This window comes from Paroedura picta, chromosome 6 (assembly GCF_049243985.1).
Source record: "Paroedura picta isolate Pp20150507F chromosome 6, Ppicta_v3.0, whole genome shotgun sequence".
Lineage (NCBI taxonomy): Eukaryota > Metazoa > Chordata > Lepidosauria > Squamata > Gekkonidae > Paroedura > Paroedura picta.
This window is the reverse complement of record NC_135374.1, coordinates 78693180-78713909: the sequence shown is the minus strand read 5'-3', so window position 1 is coordinate 78713909 and position 20730 is coordinate 78693180. Positions and strand designations below refer to the sequence as shown.

The 20730-nt window shown below is 40.3% G+C and overlaps 1 protein-coding gene and 1 long non-coding RNA gene across 4 annotated transcripts in view; one reads left to right on the top strand and one right to left on the bottom strand.

Annotated features, from left to right (window-relative positions):
• Positions 1-20730, bottom strand: part of ARHGAP6 (Rho GTPase activating protein 6) — a 251129-nt gene that overhangs the window by 193905 nt on the left and 36494 nt on the right. Inside the window, exon 1 of one of the 2 annotated variants that reach the window (XM_077343248.1) lies at positions 7901-7919. The exons of the other annotated variant lie outside the window; for it this stretch is intronic. The gene's annotated coding sequence lies outside the window, so the exon portion shown is untranslated. Of the gene's footprint in view, positions 1-7900; positions 7920-20730 lie in introns of those variants that run through there. 2 annotated transcript variants of the gene reach the window in all.
• Positions 1-20730, top strand: part of LOC143840132 (uncharacterized) — a 59445-nt gene that overhangs the window by 12877 nt on the left and 25838 nt on the right. For both annotated transcript variants that reach the window (XR_013232041.1, XR_013232040.1), the window contains exon 2: positions 17420-17636. This is a non-coding gene — a long non-coding RNA (uncharacterized LOC143840132). The remainder of the gene's footprint in view (positions 1-17419; positions 17637-20730) is intronic.

Sequence of the window (20730 nt, the reverse complement as noted above, 5' to 3'; positions counted from 1 at the left end):
AACACACGAATATTAAACATGCACATTACTTTGTGTATGTGTACACAAACACAGACATGCTCTTTTATACTGCTGTAATCTTATCTTCTTTGGTATCTTCTGTCACGTTTAACAACATCTGTTTTCCATAATCTGTGTCTTAAATGTTTATCGATTTTGCAGTCCTAGAGCATGCTTGGAAGTAACATGATATAGCCGACTTGCTCAAATTTAGCTGGTATGGATTTGATCCATGACTTGATAATAGAATACATAGGATCCCTATGTATTCTTCATTGAGTTTAATAAGGGATTTAGACAACTTATACAGAACTGACCTCACCATTTAGAGAATCTCAGATTGAAACTCCATGTGACTTTGTATAACTCATTTGTTCAAGCTTCCTTCAAAATGGAAGACCAGATAGTCCCCGATGATTTGGGCACAGATAAGTTGTTCCTTTATAAATTTGTTGTTTGTGGCAACTGAATCCTATGCATATTATTGGACATGTAATTACAAAATCTCAGTGAGATAACCAGATTGACTCTGGGACTTTTGCCAAACTATGGGTCCCTTGCCTCATATTTTTATCATTAAATAGCCCCCAACTGCAGCAAGCATTTATGTTAGCAAGATTAAATGTTCTCCCCTCTGCTGTTCTCCTAGGGAGATTTTTGGAAATGCCCTTTTCTGAAAGAACATGTCCCTGTAATTCTGGCTATGTTGAAGCCATCTTACATGTATGTGTTTTTTTTCTCTATTGTCTACTCCATGGGTAGTCAACCTGTAGTCCTCCAGATGTTCATGGACTACAATTCCCATGAGCCCCTGCCAGCATTTGCTGGCAAGGGCTCATGGACATTGTAGTCCATGAACATCTGGAGGACCACAGGTTGACTACCCCTATGCCATTATTCCTGGGCAGCTCATCAACCCACCATTTTCTAAATGGCAAGGATTTGATTATGAGGCTAATATCATTTTCTTACTAGGAAACAAAAACTCTCTATAGTAATTGAATTGGTTGTCAAGTTTCTACAGCAGCTATGAGGTCTTGTAACTGTAGAACAATTAACGCTTTGTGATGCATTTCTTTCTGTTTTCTTTTTGGTATGCCAAAAAGGTCTCCTGATTTGAACACACAGGTACTAAGCTTATTTGAAAGATGCAACCAAGCATAATGAAAGAGTGTGTACTAATACAAGGGTCAATTAATGCTCAAGAAAACCATTTTGAAATTTAAGTTCCTTTCCAGATCTTATCAGACCACCCGTTTAAGTATATATTTTAACCAAGTGGGAAGCAAAAATTAACTGTTCACCTGGGGTAAAAATGCTTAAGGATCACTTCTAGCCATTAACTTCCCAGGGTACAATCAAGTCAGAGTTAAAGACTAAAAAGAAAGCCTGCACAAACATTTGGGCAGGAGACACACAAAAAGACAAGGTAAGCAGACCCTTTAAAAATGTAATTCCTTCATCTTCAAGAGCAAACTTGGTATTCCACTCTCCCATTTCACTCTGGAACAGGAAGTTGTCCTGAAATCTGACGATACTCAGAGTGTAACAAGTGCCACTTCAGAGGTATGGTGCTGAAGTTGAAATCATTGCTTTCACCAGAACGGAATAGGATCGTATCAGCATTAATTGTGCTCTAGCCACATTTCTAGGATTCCCTGATAGCAGAATGTCCACTGTTCCTTCAAAGCCAGGCAGCTCCATGCCCTAACAATATTTAGTAATACTGTCTTCCAACTACGTGGACAAGAGTTGTAAAGGCTGAAGTATTTATATACTACTGTGTTAAATCATAAATATTATGTTTAATAATAAAACTGATACTGACAACTCACTAAAAACTTGGTTGTTCTAAAGTTCCAAGTTATTGTGCCACAACTCTCCTAAGCATGGCGCCAAGCTGTCGGATGTGAGCCTAAATCAGGCATCATCAAACTAGACTAAGATGCAGGTGGTACAAAAACACTAAATGGAAAGAAAAGGGGAGGAGACAGATGACATTAATAGCATCTGCTTTCTACTAAAGATAGTTATGGAAAATATAATTTGGTGAGCCTCCCTGGGCTTGAAATGCCTCAATATGGGACACAGTCAACAAAACCCTACTTCTTGTCTCATGTCTGTACCCTCTGAAATTGCTGGTGCAACGAGCCAGTTAGCACTTTCCCTACAGGCACATAAGCACACACAAGCCTTAGTCCAGGAACAATTTCCAGATAGGGAAAATACTGCCTTTGGGACTCAGGCTGTTTAAGCTTTTAATAATTATTCCCAACACCTTGACTGACTTTAGAAGAATACTGTATTACAAACCATTTACACATTAATAAGCAAGACAGTATTCTGTAGTAATTTTTATTTAGATATTTATACAAACAATTTACAATATAATCTTCTCTTCCTCCATTTCACCCCAACAATCCTGTAGCAATTGGTTGCTGGTTTTTGTACCCCCACTTTTTACTGCCCAAAGTAGCCTCAAAAGTAACCTTCCTCTCCCCATAACAGACACATTGTGAGGTAGATGGAGCTGAAAGAGCTCTGAGAGAATTGTGATGGGTCCAAGGTTACCTGGCTAAGATTCCCCTTTGCAATAGTATATCTGAGACAGTGGAGGTCTATGTGGTACGGAGAACCACTACCAGCATCCAAAATATAAATTATTAAAAAAAAATGTTTACAAACATAGTTTAAGCACAGCATCAGATTGAATAAGAGTCCCAAAGAAATTGAGTATAATACAATCCTTCTGCTCCTCTCACTAAACATGCCCTACTACATGTTATAATATAAGTTCCTTTAACTTCACTGAGTCTCCATTATTTTAAAGCTTGTTTCAGCTTTCCGGGTAACCACATGGCCAATGTTTGACCTTCCAGACCTGAGGCAAGAGATCAATTGATTCCAAATATTTCCTCTGACAGATCCAGTGCAAAAGAGACCTTATTCTTTGTTCCTCTGAATTTTATAACCTCTGTTTTCTGCACCCAGTGACCAGGTCACATGAGGAAAGAGAATCATATCCTGGCAATCTAGCATTTAAAACTTCCAAAACTCTGTTTTCCTGCTTGCTTGAAGGAGAGTGCTGTACCAGTCTATTTTTTTTAGTACAATGAGCATTTGTATGAAGGTGAACTGACTGACTCTCCCCTTCTTGCCTGGCTTCAGTTCGGAGGGGGGGATGACTAAAGCATCATTTACATGCCTCTGTTAGTTCCCATGCCCATTTTGCTGTTGTGCCTTTGATCTTTTAGTTAGTTCTCCCTCTGACTTAGATCTTAGGTGGAAAAGCTCGCTTCCTGCTCCTGCTAGTTATAGCCTAGAAAACTATCTTAAAGGCCTTGAAGGTTGAGATAATATGTTTTGTCAACAGGGGTCCATTTGGCCCTAAAACCGTTTGGTGCTGGGAGGGGCTGTGTAGCTGAGCTGGTAAGCGGTGCTTGCATAGGATCCCCAGTCTTAGCAAGGATCCCATAATAATCAGATCAATGCCTCAATAAAGTACTTTCTTTTCCTAAACGAAGTCTGATTATTGGAAGCTCTGTGGAGTCTTACACTTCAGCTATTTTAATGTTTGAGATGCAGAAGCATTCTAAAATGAGTCCCAGTCCATTCACAAATGGGAAATGCAACTGGTTCTCAGAAAAAAACATAGTCCGAAGGGATAAACTTTTTTTTTTTTGCTTGCCTAGGTTTTTCCTCAGTATGACCCATTATGCACGGGGGGAATAATGCACATTTGGGGTGGAATGGCGGCGACTAAAATCACTGATAACGTATGGTGCCGGCTGCAACCAGCCGCAGCTTTGGTGCATGCCGCCGAAAAAGCCGTGTTAGCAAAATGCAGAAGAAAGCGCAGCTTCCGGGTGACTGGGGCGCAACCAGAAGCAGCGCCGGGATCCCCACGTGCATAATCGGTTGCTCTGGGTTTTGCCGCCGTCGCACCCCGCCCCGTGTATAACTGGTGTGCGTCGCGTCTTCCCCCTCCGTGTTTTCCATGTGACCCGAAATCGCCGTTTCGGCGGCCGTGCATAATGGGCCTATGTGGCACTTTTACTACAGTATAGACATAAATGTGATTGAACCTTTGCATTTAGGATACTATCCAGCTACATGTTCTGTTTTTCTAGTTAATTCCAGACATACCCCATGTCTCCAGAACGTCTCTTGATTCTGCTTATACAAAGTGTGGTGGTCTAAAAGCTTTTATATGTAAAACAAATGTCAGGTTCAATAAAACTGCTCACTCACCTACTTCAGATCACAAAAATTACAGCAGCAGAATATATTCTGATCAAACCATCAGTTATATTACACACAATGTGGCTTGTTTCCCACCCGATCTCTTTGTAAATACATTAAATACCCTCATTGTAACATAAACACTTCACAAATTCCACACCATCTTTTTGAATGTCATGTACTGCAGTTTTAGTACATTTCTAGTCCTTTCTGATAAAATACTGCTTTAAAAAGGTAAGTTGTTTGTACTGTATAATGTCACACATATCTAGTCTAGTCTAGTCTAGTCTAGTCTATCTAGTTTAGTCTAGAATGTTATATAAAACGTGAGGGTTAACAAAACCTTCTTAGCTCACCCTAGCCTGCACTTTGAAAATGTATTCCAAAGAGACAATTGCTTGAAAATTTATTTCAGCTAGGGAACTCAAGACAGTGCTCCTGTAGTCCTGTCTGCTAAATTCTTTCAGGCTAAGCACTGTTTCTTTTGTGTACAATGCCATGATTCTAATGGCTGCTTCCATGATCACTGAGCCATTCTTGAATTACCACTTTCCCTCTTGCAGGATGGTTCCATGAGATACAAATGGCTACTGCACACCAAAAACTTATATACACCTGCAAACATGATTGCGACCATGGTATTCAACCAGTTTTAATGACTAACCATTTAACCTGATGTGTCTATAGAAATGATGAGGTAAAATTAGACATTTGGCCATCTGAGACATAATTTAATGTTGTTTTACAGAAGAACTTAGAAATGTTTCAGTTCCATCTACATGTGGTGCATTGCATTCCAGTCTTCGTTATGTTATTCAATCTAGATTTACTGTTTGCATTCCATTATTAAAAAATCACAATGGCTTGGATCCAGGGAACTATGGGTGGTATTGTGTTTGTGGAATGGTCCTTTCCCAACTACCTTTTCCTACTGCAACCATTTATGCTCCTTGAAAAAAAACCAGAGTGTAGAGGAATAATAAAATATAAAAATAAATATATCTATATATATAAGTATCTGAAAATAAAAATATAGTGTAGGACCAAGTGTGGGTGAGTATACTGGGAAGAATGAAATTGGCAGAGATTCACCTCATAAGCTCCACTCATGATTCCACACATCAAACCAATGTATACTTCAAAAGAGCAAGAAAAAGGGCAAGAACAAAGAAAATTATTTTGTTTTCAATAACAGTGTTCAAAATGATAAGTAAACTAGTTAAACTTCTTTTGCTTAAATGTTCACTCTGCTAGACTGATGCAATTATCTTAATTTAATATATTCCATCTTTTATTATCTGTTTAGGAATATTGAAAGGTGATAACTTTGTTTTAAATTAGGCATCTTTACAGTCCGTGTCTACTGCCAGTTTGGTGTCGTGGTTAGGAGTGCGGACTTCTAATATGGCATGCCAGGTTTGATTCTGCATTCCCCCACGTGCAACCAGCTGGGTGACCTTGGGCTCGCCACAGCACTGATAAAATTGTTCTGACCGGGCAGTGATATCAGAGCTCTCTCAGCCTCACCCACCCCACAGGGTATCTGTTGTGGGGAGAGGAAAGGGAAGGCGACTGTAAGCCGCTTTGAGCCTCCTTCGGGTAGGGAAAAGTGGCATATAAGAACCAACTCTTCTTCTTCTTCTATTGTGTCTGAATCTTATTATTTTTAGTGGCATAAGCCAAAAGCCTCCTGGTGGCATCTGCAATCAAGCATTCTACAAATAAAATAAAATCACTACTATGACTCCCTAGATCCCTCTTTCATAACACACCATCTAGATCAGTAGTTCCCAACCTTTTTGGGATAGTGACCCATACATCTATATGGTGACCAATCCAGGGCTGGCCCAATGATTTTTGGTGCCCTAGCCAAACTACCATCTATTTCAGTATTCAATTTTCTACCAATCAATTATTTTTGAGAAACCAACAAACATCATACAAAGGGTGAACCTGTCCCCACTATAAACCTCCAACTCCTTAACCCCTGCCAGATGAGTCAGAGCTGACGTTTGGGGAGACAAGCTTGGGGGGGGGAGGACACATGAGGGGATACATGTTGAGGGGATACATGAAGATGGCAGATAGCAGTGAAGAGATTGGTGGCAGGGAGCTTGGTGCAGTGCATCTTCCGTGACAGACAGAGGGTAATGAAGCACTGCAGAGGGCCAGCCAAGGGCAGCTGAAGAAGCAGCATCAAGACAGAGTCCATGCATGCATACACCTCCTTCTGTCCTCTTCTGTTTTTGACATGGCGTGCTAAACAACTCCCACCCATTATCCAGCCTTCCCTCCTCTTTTTATCTACTACAGCAAAGTTACTAGTTAACTGACAGCTTTTTACTTTTCATTATTGTCACAAAGAAGGAGGGGTGATGAGAATGTGAGACGCCGGCAAAGAGGAAAGGAAAGGGCAGAAACTGCCATTAAGGAAAACTGGCCTGAAAACCAGCGTTTCACGGACTTTGCAACCAACTTCTGGGTCCTGAACCACTGATAAGGATAGATGAATCTAGAAAATAGCTACCAGAGTTTGGAAAAAGTGCTATACAAATGAATCATTTTGTACATAATTGATAACAGTTTGTACTTACAAGAATAAGCATAGGCCATTACTGGATTTCCATGCTCCCTTGATTCCCTCCCTTTATTTTACCATTTGCAAATAATATGCTAATTACCCAAATCAATTTAATGAAGGCTAATGGAATTCAGTCAACTCTTAATTAATGTAGTCCACAATGCTCCAACTAGGTTTTATATTTTTTTCTTCCACCCTAGCGGAATCATAAACCAAAGTCCATAATTTGAATGTAATGACAAACTATAGATGGGTACTAATTAAAATGACTTTCATTAGATCACCGCATATGAGGGGAAGGAAGAGAGACCATGTGAGACAGAAGATCTCCCCAGATTCACAAACAATTTCAAACCTTAGTTATTTTGAACTGTTAGGAACAGACCGTACTTGCAAGTGGCCAAGGAGTGCCTCTCCCCTAATAACAAGAGAAGAATTATAACTGGCAGGAGTGTTGACAATTTAAATCCATATTTCTACATAATTCCTAATCAATGCCAAAACAAATATGATTATAAAAACAAGCTTCCACGGCACCCATTAATTACACTTTTATTCTTTGAAATGATGAATAGATTAGAAGTTGCTACAAATATTTGTGCAGTCCTAATAGAAGTTCAAAACTCAGAAAACTCCTTCATCGTTGTAATGATGAAGCAGTTTAAAAGGACCAATTGTGTACACCATAAGTAGAAGACAAATGGGAAACAGGTCTGCTTTCTCACACTGAATTCCAAACATGGGGTGTTTTATGAGGTCTCATTTACAATATCAATGAACTGTATGATAAACATGTAATGTTTGGCCAGTGCCCTTTTTCCATGTTTACTTATATAGCAGACACTTCTCAGTTTAAATAGAAAGGCTGAGATGAAGACTCAAGATTTCACCAATGCAGAAAAGATGCAAAATTTGTACTACTTTAGACTACAGAAAAGCTGTGTATCCATCCCTTTGCAGATGATTTCTAGTTGCTCTCTCTCCAGCATGCTAGTTTCCTACATATATTGTTTTTGTTTTGTAATGAAGCAACACTGAGGGCCTTTCCGCACCCGTTAAATATAATGAAATGCTTACCTTAGGTAGTTGTTATATTCCAGCTTCTCCACATGACATTACCAGCATTCAGTGTCGAGGCAGCAAATGGCTGGCTACATCCTCCATTTTAAAGCGCTAGCTGGGGAATCACATCGAGTGGATTACCAAAACTAAAAGCACTTTCCTCCAGCAGACAATCATCACACTATATGCTAAAGAAATATGCTAAAGAAATGGATGGAGGCGAAGAAGTGCTATCTCCGCCTCCAGTGTCCTGCCCTCACACTCATCTCCCTGTCCCTTCTCCCAGGGATGGGATTTTTTTTAAGCGGACAGCCTGGAGCAACGAATAGGCATACAAGCAAAGCCAAAAAGAATTTTTTCCCAAAGTTTTCACACAACGCATGCCTCTCTACATTTTTCCCACACACAAATCAGGAACAAGATTAATTTTAAAACGATTAAAGTGCACCTATATTCTGTATCTCTTTAATAAAAGACAACTGACCAACACCCAAACTTGCACTTGCATTACCACATTTTAAAAAAATTACTACCATAAAGAGGCATAAAAAACAATATCTGAGCTAGCATTTCTCTTCTGTAATTATGTGCTGGCTAAATGGACCTGGCCCAGGTCACACTTTCCTGCATTTCCCTTCCAGCTGTCTGTTCTGATGGGTCTAAAGTACAACAGAATTTTGAATCTGTTCACCATCAGAATTGGGAGGCGTTCAGCTCATAACTGCACACTGTATTGATTCTTCATTGCCTATGGAAGAGCTCCTGGGCCTGCATGATTATTTAGATTTAACCAACAGAAAAACAAATCTTCATTACAAACATGACAGATAACCAACAGTTTTTAAAATCTTTGCACAATTTTGTTTTCATAACATTTATTCTAGTCGCAGTGGGTCACTAGTAAAAAGATTTCACTTAGACAAAGTAATTAATGGACAGGACAAAATTAATTTAATAATAATGACTTGAGGGAGAAATCGATAGAATTATTGCTCTTTAAGAAAAATAACAATAGGATCCAGATGCCTGTTCAGGCATCTTTTTTTGGTCACAAAATATGAACTATTTGAGACATTTCCATAAGTACATACAATCCCTACATGCATTTGTTATGCCAACTTTGTATGCATTTTAAGATGCTGTGTTTACGGAAGACAGAACAAATTGTTTTCAAGTAAGTAAATCCTCAATAAAGAACCTGGCAAAACAATATTACTCATACTCTACATTTCCATATACTTTCTTTTCAAATACAGAATGCTTATGCCAACATAATGTCTGCCTATGTAAGACACACAGCCTAAACATTCTAAAGTCCATCATAACTCTGTTTACGTGCAAAACTGCTACTTTTATCACATCTGACACCTTAAAATGCTTGTTGCCTCTTCGTGCATTGAACTCGTGGGTGAGCAATCTTGTAGTTGCAAGGAAAACAGACTCTGAAAAATATATATTAATTAGATTAGATTTTCAGCTAACAAAGCAACAAGAAACCAACAGCATATATTTGAAACGTTTTATGTTCAAAGTTAAATGCTGGCTTTTCTGATCTCTTCCCTATTATTTCCCCTCTGTTTTCTCCCTTGCTTCTACTCTTTCACCAAATTCCTTTGAAGTCTCTTTCCACCTCTTTATCGTTTTAGAGTATCCCTTCTCTTCTGCTTTGGGGGAAGAGCAAGAAAGTAAACAGTAGGCAAAGAATGCTTCGTAAGATCCTGATCTTTTCCATCAAATCACAGCTAAAATTGCTGTAAGTGGCATCCTAACAACTTCCTAACACTCTGCTGCGCTGTGGGACAGCGCAGCAGAGCTATGTGGAACATTTTTTAAATATTTTAAAGAAATTCAAGAATTTTATTTTTAAAAACTTTAATGCCCCATGTAGCTCTGCTGTGCTGCAAGGTTGTTGTGAGTCTTTATTTCGTTTTATTTAGGAAGACTCCTCCTAAGAAACTGAAATAAATGTTCCATGATGCCCTAGAGGGGCTACACCTTGCCAACCCAGTTGCCTCGTGCAGGAGCACAAATCCGGGGTGGAAAGTGGGAAGCAGGGGCCAAAGTTTCCCTGTGCGTACTGTGAAGTATTGAGGCAACTAGCCTAAGGCCAAAAATCAGGGAACAATGGGGCATAATATTCTCCATGCAGTAGACATCCTGGATGAACCATTCTAAAAAGTCTTGCAAGGAATGTGTGTGTTGATGCATGCAACAAAATGGATGAACTGCTCACCATTTTCACTAACTGCATGAGGATGGAATTAGTACAACGAGAAATATTTCTATTCCATAGCAGAAGAAAAGGCTTAGAATTTTTCAATAACTCCTCTATGTTAGTTTTTCAATAACTCCTCTATGACTCCTCTAACCATAGATTTTAGAAAGGTACATATTTCTTTACTTCAATTACACCTTTATTTTCCTCTGAGGGTATGTGATTCTGGTCTTATAACCTGTCATGTCAAACACTGCCTATCAAATTCTGTTCAGCCAATAGAGTCTTGATACTCCTGATCCTCAATTTTATACAATTTCCTTTTGCTAAAATTTGTACTAGGTATTACAGAACTTTAATTTTGCCACTTTATGTAGTACTAGATTTAAAGCCCATTTTATCACAAAATAAAATGGGCGCTAGATGTTCCCCCCCCCCAGAGTGTGAAGGGCTCGACGGTAGGCAGGGACGGCGTGGAGCTTATCACATGACCACCTGTGGCCAATCAATGGTTCCCTACCACAGAGGAGAGCCCAGATTCAAAACAATGTGATTTTAAAATATATTGAGCATTAAAAGCACTCCAAGATATCACACAATAAAGGTAGGGTCACTCTGGATCAATCCTTGCTGCAGAAGGAATATTTAAATCGCCCCAAATCCAGCAGGGGCTGAATCGACCTGGGGTTGGAATAAAAGCTCCATGCAGTTTACACCCTGGAGATCCCACTTCTGAGGTTTCTTGAAGCCTGAAGAATATTTTAGGGATTTCTCCACGATAAAAAACATTGAGAAAAGCTGACATTGAGGCAGTAATTGAGAAACGCTCTGTAAGTTCTTTGCCAGCCAATGTTTTCAAGTTTGACTGTAGCATACAACTGGTTTTGATTTACTTTGATATTGAACTCAACTGAAGAACGTACACTGAAAAGTTTTCAGTTCTTCAAGCAAATTTTGCTATCAATTAAATATTTTCACTGAAGGAAGGAACTGTGACAAGTTTATGAATTATTGGATGTTTACTGTTAGTAGCAATTACTGCCACCCAGCATTTCTCTTTGTTTCCCATTTGGAGCCTGACATCCCTGCACTTCCATGGGATCCAAAGCCAGAGAGTCCCCCATCTCAAGTAGCCCTTTTCTCCAGGGGACTAACTTGACCTCCTGACCTGCAATTCCAGCAAATATCTGGGTCCCAACTGGAGATTGGCATCCTGCAACCTCCCTGGGGCACAGTGCCACAGAGTTCCCTCTTCCCAAGCAAGCCTGAAGATGAGTTGTCATTGCAGAGTCCCCCTTCCAAAACAGCCATTTCCCCCTGAGCTGATTGTTATAGTGTGCAGATGACCTCCAATTCCAGGTGATTTCCAGGCCATACCTGGAGGTTGGTGACTCCTGGTGAGGCAAGTTCCTTGAGGTTTGGAGGCAGGGCCTCAAGAGTCCAGGGGTAGGCAGGAGCTTTTGTGATGTAGCCAGGCCCCAGGAAGGCCACAATGCAAATATGCATTCTAGCACCTGTTGTTTCTCTGGGTGCAACAGACTTTGCCTCTAGTCATCATTATAATAAACTAAGTCCTGAATTATTTCAAGTGACCTGTTAATATATATGCATTTGCAGCCCAGTAGAAGACATGCCTGAGGACATGTTTTACACTTCCATGAAAGAAGCAAAGTACCTTTATATCTTGATCACACTGTGCTGTGCTGCCTATACACATACATTAACCAATGCTGTGCTTTATTAAAGAGCCCAGAAAGCATTTCTTATCATAAACAGAACTCATTTACCAGGGGTGTCAGAGTAAATGGAGGTGAATGGACCACGTTACGGTAAAAATACTACTTTGAAGCTGTTATTCTACAGTTCAATGAATTCTTCCTTGCCCTAAAAAGTTTATTTGTTTTATTGGCAAGTCTATTTATTTGTTTATATTGCAAGTCTTATGTTTTATTTGTTTATATTGCAAGTCTACAACTTAACTAAATTCATATTTTTGAATTATCCTCTATATTAGATATTTTTTAAAGTTTTCTTACCTGTAAAGTGTAATAATAAGAGTCACACCCTTTTAAGTTTAGATCTGCATTGACCATAAAGCAATATAACAGGGAAAGGTTAAATGGTGGGGGGCAGTCCTAAAATTCATTCTTTCCTCTTTGCAAGGTTTGGCACTGCGTAGAGCAACACAAGTTTCAAGGTGAGTTACACCAATCCTACATGTGACAATGATTTGTGTTGGACACCTTCCTATGGAAATGGCACAACCTATTTCTCCCCTCAAAGGAGCTCATAAATACTTCCCCCTTCCCCTTACCAAAGCACAGACTGCTTCAGACTATATTCCCCAATAAAGTGAAGAAAGAACAGACCGTGGGGGAGGAACCTGCAGGCTTCCACATATATCCTTTGAGAACCTTGCAGGAGAAAAAGTCCCACTCAGGTACAAAGACATGCTTACCTCACAGATCCAATGCTACACCGTTAGTTGAACTACAGCACAAAGAGCAAAGCTATAAATAGTTACTGGGTAACTTTGAGACATTTACTCTCAATCAGCTTAACTAACTGCACAGGATTGCTAAGAGAATAAAATGGAAGAGAAGAATCAATGTATGCTGCGCTGACTTTCTTAGAAGGACAAGCAGGATAAAAATGTAGAGAGTTTTAAACCGTGTTGCTCCATTCAGAGGGAGGCAACAACACATAGCAGGAAGAACTGATTATCATGCAAAAAAAAAGAAAGTTCGTGAATAGCCATCACTGTACAACATGCAGGGATGAGCATGAATTGGCTCATGAACCAAAATTCAGGCTGAACTTGAGCTGGTTCATCAAGCACAAAGTTAAAAACAAGAGAACTAGAGTCTTCACATGACCTCAACTAAGATTGGCTTTTGGGCTTAACTATACTTGGACTTTGGTCCTTTCCATTTTAATAACCATATACCTAATGAGCTTGGTTCCAGCTTTGGTGGAAGATACCAACTCCTTTATGGAGTTTAAATGACCCCATGTTCAACCAAACACACTGACCCTTTTCCAGCAATCCAGCTAATCAGTTGTGCCTAGTTTCACAGCCTTGCGTAGTAAATAAATCCTGCAATGACTTAAAGTCATAGGGTAAATATGCATTTGTTTTCTACTTATGCCAAGGCAGATAAGCAAGAATGTGACCCCATTCATTATTCTCAGATGGTAGGATAAGTAATTCCACATGTGCAATGCAAGTTTTTACTTTATTACTACAGTTTCACCATAAACTGACAGCCAGCTGAAGCTACATTGTGACCGATGAACACTGGCAGCACATCCAGCTACATGAAAATATAATTAATCATACATTGAGTCATGGCATAGTAGAAATATTGACCCAAAAACTGGGGAAAGCAATCAAGACACGAGTTATGGACAATGTTTTACTTCAGGGTTGTTGTTTTTTTCAGTTATCATAAAAACAGATCAATGACTACATCAATTGCCCCCCCCCCAAAAAAAAACAAAAAAGTTCCATGGCACATTGCAATTATGTGTCTAATTCAGAAATAACAGGACTGTACTGATGACTTGAGGGGGTTTCAGTGGAAGATGTGATTTTAAAAGTTTTTAATGTTTTACTGTTTATATTTGGATCAGGAGAATGCTATGGACATAGTTTATCTGGATTTCAGTTTTTGATAAGGTTCCACATGATATTCTTGTTGACAAGTTGATAAAATGCGGTATGGATCCTAATTCTGTCAGGTGGATCAATAACTGGTTGAAATGGTCCATTTCAACTGCTTGTTAATGGTCCAGCATCCTCTTGGAGAAGAGTGACAAGTGGAGTGCCCCAGAGATCTGTCCTGGGGGCTGTGTTGTTCAATATATTTATAAATGATTTGAATAAGGGATTAGAGCGAGTACTTATTAATGTTGCAGACGATACTAAATTGGGAGAGGTAGCAAGCACAACAGAAGGCAGAATCAGGATACAGAATCATCTTGATAGGCTTGAAAACTGGGCTAAACTGAATAAAATGAAATTCAATAGGGACAAATGTAAAGTTCCACATTTAGGTAGGAAAAACCATAGACACCAATATAGGATGGGGGAGACTTGTCTTGAAAGTAGTATGTGCGAAAAGGATCTAGGAGTCTTAGTAGACTATACACTGAACATGAGTCAGCGTGTGACTCGATGGCTAAAAAGAAAAATAGGATTTTGGGCTGTATCAAACGGAGTATCGTGTCCAGATCACAGGAGGTGATGGTACCGCTTTACTCTGCTCTGGTTCGGCCTCACTTGGAGTACTGTGTTCAGTTTTGGGCACCCCAGTTGAAGAGGGATGTAGACAAACTGGAGCGTGTCCAGAGGAGAGCAACAAAGGTGGTGAGAGTTTGGAGACCAAGACGTATGAGGACAGGTTGGAGAAGCTTGGTCTGTTTAGCCTGAAGAGAAGACGACTGGGGATCTGATAACCATCTTCAAGTATTTAAAAGGCAGCCATATACAGGATGGAGCAGAATTGTTCTCTCTTTCCCCGGAGGGACGGACCAGAACCAATGGGATGAAATTAATTCAAAAGAAATTCTGTCAAAACATCTGGAAGAAGTTCCTGGCAGGTAGATCAATTTCACTGGAACAGGCTTCCTCGGGAGGTGGTGGGTTCTCCATCTTTGGACATTTATAAACAAGCTAGATAGCCATCTGATGGAGAGGCTGATTCTGTGAAGATTCAAGGGTGTGGCAGGTTACAGTGGATGAGCGGTAGGGTTGTGAGTACCCTGCATTGTGAAGGGGGAGGAGGGTTGGACTAGATTACCCAGGAGGTCCCTTCCAACTCTGTTGTTCTATGATTCTATAATTAACTATGTGACTGTTTTTATTGTTGTTAATGGGCTTGTATGAAGAGGGCAGTATATACATTAAATAAATAAATAAATAAATAAAATGCTGCTGCAATTGGATGAACAGACTGCAACTATTTTAGCTTTCCATAAAATGGACACCAAATTCATCTATAGTTGCTACAGTTATTGAAACAGTCAACAGCATGTATGTTAAATGGCAATACTTTCTAATTGAGCTGGCATTTTAATTTGTTAATTTTTTTCTGCCAAGCCTTGTGATGTCTTAGTCTGGGTATGATTACGGCACAGCTTATTTAAGACATTTGGAACTCCTAAATAACCTGACACGGGAATATTATAAATGAGCCTAATACAAAATTACCATGACATAATAGTGGGAAGGGGAAGGTAAAGGGCTTGAAAATAGTCAGATACCTACAGTACACACACCTGTAACTCTTTGTGAATTGAGAAAGAGCCAGGAAAACAACACAAAAATATCACCAACCAATTTGGATGTCAATTACTCTTTACCTAAAATTAATCTGCATGATACAAAAACAATTACTACCATATGTTGTCTCTGCCAGTCTTTTAGAAAAATATACAGGTTGCAGGTTTTTACAGAAGCATTTAATTGACTGTTCTTGTGTCTTCAATTGGATGCTTCCACTGTCCCTTCTCACTAGAAAGCCAAAAAAGCAGCCTGATATATGCACCATTCTAAATCTTCATATCCACTTAGCATTCTACACAAAAGGCTTACATGTAGAAGGTCTAAGGCTCTTCTTCTCCTTCTGAACCACTTCCTGTCTGATGAACAGTTCCAGAGAACTTGAAAACTTGCACAATATTTTAGGGAGCTTTCATTTCTGCATTTTGCTTTAGGATTCTTGATGGCCCTGGAAGGGTTTCCTGAAGGGTGGGGTGAATTGTTTATATATTTTTTTAATTTGTTAAATGCTTATTGGATGATATGACCATGTATGGTCATGTTGGCCTGCCTCCCCCCAAATGGCCAATGACAGGCCTGGAGGGGGTGGGAAGATCCCCAGGTAGGTGTGTATACAGCTATGCCTGAATAATGTTTCAGGCGTTTTTCAACAGTAAAAAAGTTGAGAAAGGCCACTGTAGATCAATGTAGCTAACAACCAAAACATTGCACACCTGAGGGAGGCAGTGTGACATCGTGGACTGTATTAACAGTTCTGCCATGGGATCACCAAGAGTCAGACATGACTGAATGACTGACAACAACAACAGCTACCTGTAACCTCTTTCAGCAAAAGTTCTCTATAAGAAACATGTTAACTTGAATCTCAGTGACAAAGCAGGTGATGTGTGTGATCAAACTACATGCCCCTTACATAAAGACCTACAGGAAAGGCACATTAACTTTACTCCTCAGATACAGAAACAACTCAATCTCCAACTGCCCAAGAAAACCAAGACAGCCCCATTTTTCAGAGTTTTGTCCTGGGGAAAACCCTATCTTCCAAATTCTCCTTATTTTAAAGCCACAAAATGTATAATCGATTTTATACACATGCCTATGTACCCTGTGTAATATACTATGACAAAAGTTCACCTACCCAGGTTGGTTCTTTATCAGGAGAAAGTATTGTGGTTTTATATCAGAACGTGCCAGGGAACAAAAAACATTGTTCAAGGTTTTGTTTTGAAGCTTACTTGCTATGTTTAAAAAAAGATGAATGTGTACTCGATATCTAAGAGGTTCTTCAGTTCTGAGTATCTTATTTTGAACCAAATCAGGATATTACTAGGATTAATTACAGCATGGCCATGTTTCATATTAAGTCAAAGTTGGTTTGATGCCTAGCAACTGGCTATAGTATAATTTTGCATCTATAAATACAGCAAAATATGAAGTAAATATGAGCCATAATGTTTCACTGGACTTTTTTTCTGACTAGTTTCCTGTTTTACAAATGAAACATAGAATCATATATTTGGAATGTACCATAAAGGCCATCTAGTCAAACCCCTCAATGCAAGATCAGCCTAAAGCATCCAGCATAAGTATCTGTCCAGTGACTGCTTGAAGACTGTCAGTGAGGGGACACTCACCAGCTCCTTGGGCAGTCGATTCCACTGCTGAACTACTCTGACTGTGAAAAACATTTTACCTGATACCTAGATGACATGTTAAACTTCCTTGTTCATTCTTGCTATTGCATAATGCATTTGCAAAGATGTAAAATAATAATGACTCTTCTACGATGACTTTCCCCCCACCTTTACAAAACAATTGAAAGAAAATAGCATTCTCAAATTGTAGGGAATTCATCCTAAAGCTGTAGTAGCCATCATTATCTCACTGAAATACTCACTAAGAGAGCTACCAAAATTGCTTATTTCTAGCTTATTTTTGAAGACTGATGGAAGAACTGTTTTTTCTCTTTCCAGCTATGGTATCTATAATCTAATCACCACAAAAACCTCAAAATCCTTCTCTCTGATTTTCCCAGAATCGTTCTAAGAAAACTGTTTGTGGATATTGAAAACTGCAAGACACATCCAGCAAACTGAAAGCTATCTGTGCTATGGTATCAGCTCCCTCAGCACCTCACTTGAGACCAAAACTTCTTTCCAGAATGGAAGACCTTTATGAACCATCATCAAGCTGACACTTCTATATAGGTGGAACCATAAAAACCCAACTGGTAACTGTTAGGACCTACAAAGGTAGAATGTCTGCATTGTTATTAAAATTATATTATTTTTATGGTGCACAATTTTTAAAAACTATAGGAATTAAAAACATATATCCAGCCCATAGGCTATTGCCAACCATTATGTTATGCACTATGTGAACCAATAGACTGATGCGTTTCAGCCCTTATAGGGCCTTCTTCAAAGATCTTATAACACATATAAAATATGTGCAGCAGCCAATAAAAGCTCTAAAGAGCTGAAAGGTATCAGAGTCACTTAATGATAGAAGATGCCTAGTTCTCTGTCATTAGCTCTCTTCCAAAGGCTGCCCAAAATTTTCAATGGTGTGTTTCCTTATTAGTGCACATATTGCAATGAGTAAAGACTCCACTCATCTTCTTTCATTAACTGACTCAGAGATCTTTTTTTATAGTTCCAGTTCTAGTACCCCCCCTTTATTTTTTGGTTTTTGACTTCCATATAGGTGCCTATATCCAGTTGTAGGTAGTTGGTGGTCACTGAGGGAACATGATGGGAGACTTCTTTAATGCAGTTTTGGAAAGGACTGTAGGAAGGACCAACTAGACAAGACAACTGTAGTTATTAAGTTATTTTTGTTCTATTTACCCATATATATTACACTTAGATGTGACATCCTTTATAACTTTATGGATGCTATCACTAGGAGAACATACTATATTGGAATACTGATGCAAGCTGGTGTTTTTTTGCCTTTGAACTATCTTACGCATTTACTCACTTTTGCTACTATAGTGAGCAGCTTGGCAATATTGGAGTGGATAACTACTTCCTTAGGAAGTTTGAATCCAGTAGCATCCTTAAGAACAACAAAGTTATATTCAAGGTACAAGCCCAGTCTTCAGTTTTTAAAATTTTTATTAGTAGTAGTAGTAGTAGTAGTACTAGTAGTAGTAGCAGAAGCAGCAGCATTGCTAGTATTATTATACCTTAATTTATAGGCTTCTCCTATCCACAAGAAATCTGGGGTGACCTATAGCATATATCCACAATTAAATTATCCATAAAAACATAACACTTTAAAACTAATTCATCACTGTCATACCTGGTTTAAAGATTCACAGGCCCATAACAGCCAGAATGGGGGCCTTGTTAGTTGCTATTGTTGTTAGGTTCCATCAAGTCATTTCTGACTGATGGTGATTTTATGAGCAAAGGCTTAACATCCAGCTCCGTCTGCAGTCATTTTTAAAGTTTATGCCTTTAAGACTTATGTTTGGAGCGGCAGCCGGAACAGCGGCGGCATTGGAAGCATGTCGCTGGCCTTCTCCATGCCGCCTCGGTGAGCTACGAGGCGGCACGGAGGAAGCCACCACCATGCTGCAGCCACCGCCATCACAACCCCGAGAGAAAGGCCAAATGACCCCTCAGGGGGTCGCAACCCCAGGTTGAGAACCAATGCTCTAAACAAATCCTGGGAGGGGGATTGTTCTGCTCCCTATCTCCCAGTGCTTGTACATATCACTTTTGTTCTGTCCCTATTCCCTAGATGCAATATAGCCATTATTTACTGCTGGAATAGAGAGCAGAGTACTGAGGGAAGCAAGACAAAACAGCAGCACCTGAAAGATGTTTGCTCACGACGAGATCTCTTAACTGCTTGCTTCCCAAGAAAGAAGTGGCTTCTAGCATGAGGAATGCACCTGGCATATGGATAGGTATCTTGGGGGTTTTGTTATTGCTCCCCAGGCCAGCACAAATCAAAAATGTGTCTGTCTACATGCTGTGCTATCTCTAGCTTGGTGTATTAATTAGGAGCATGGACTTCTAATCTGAGGAGCTAGGTTTGATTCTGCGCTCCCCCACATGCAACCAGCTGCATGATCTTGGGCTCACCACAGCAGTGATAAAGCTATTCTGACTAAGCAGTAATATTAGGGTTCTCTCAGCCTCACCTACCTCACAGGGTGTCTGCTGTGCGGAGAAGAAAGGGAAGGAGATTGTAAGCCTCTTTGAGACTCCTTCTGGTAGAGAAAAGTGCAGCACATGCTATGTTTTTAAACTGGCTATGATTACTCTTCCATTTCCAACATAGATTCACTGGCCATTCTAGTCAAACTGTTAAAAATAACCCTGTCAATGACCCTAAGGCGGTGGTCCCCTGGGCCGCGGCTCCCTCTCCCCGCCCCCCCGCAGTAAGAAACTTCCCAGGCCGCAAGCTTGCGGCCCGGCAAGCTTCTTACTATGGGATGGGGGGGAGAGGGAAGCAGGGCCGCACATGCGCGCATGTGCCATGCGCGGGCAAAATGTGCAAGCACGGCACTTTTGCGCATGCAGTCGCACAATTGCCCCCCCCCCCGCTGCTGCCGGTCCCCAGCCTGAAAAAGGTTGGGGACCATTACCCTAAGGCAGTGGTCCCCAACCTTTTTATCACCGGGGACCGGTCAATGCTTGACAATTGTACTGAGGCCCGAGGGGGGTAGTCTTTTGCCGAGGGATGTCGCCGCCTGAGCCACTGCTCCACTTGCTTTCCCGCCGGCACCCCTGACTTTCCTCCGCCCGCTGGGGGGGCCCTGCTAGCAGCAACTGTGCAGTGCCATGCCGAGGGGGAGTACCAAAGGTGAGCCAGTGGCAAAGTGGCAGGGCAGCCTCCGAGGCAGCAGCCAGGGAGGACGAGGAGGAGCCGCGGCCCGGTACTAACTGATCAACGGACCAAGACCAGTCTCCGGACCGGGGGTTGGGGACCACTGCCCTACGGTACATTTGGCAGAGTGTAACTTGTCCAAGCTCACCTGCCGTTTTTCCATGGCAGAGTGAACCTAAGTCTCAAAGACCCTATTCTAGGGAGAGAAGCAATGATGAACTAACTGAAAGGCCCAAAACAACCTTGGAAATGACACTGACCTTCATTTCCCACCAAAATTTTAAAGAATGGCACAACTGTTGTAGCTACCTAGCAACCCAAACAGTAGGCACTGAGTGGCCATTCCTTTCTTAAAGATACAGGCACTGCTTTTATTATTTTAGGAAGGTTTTTAATTTCTAAATGTGGGGAATTTTAAAAATATTTACCTTTTTCTCAAGTTTGTAGAAAGCTGTGTTTTATGTGTTAATGGCTCTAGCCTCTGGATTTAAGTATGCACAG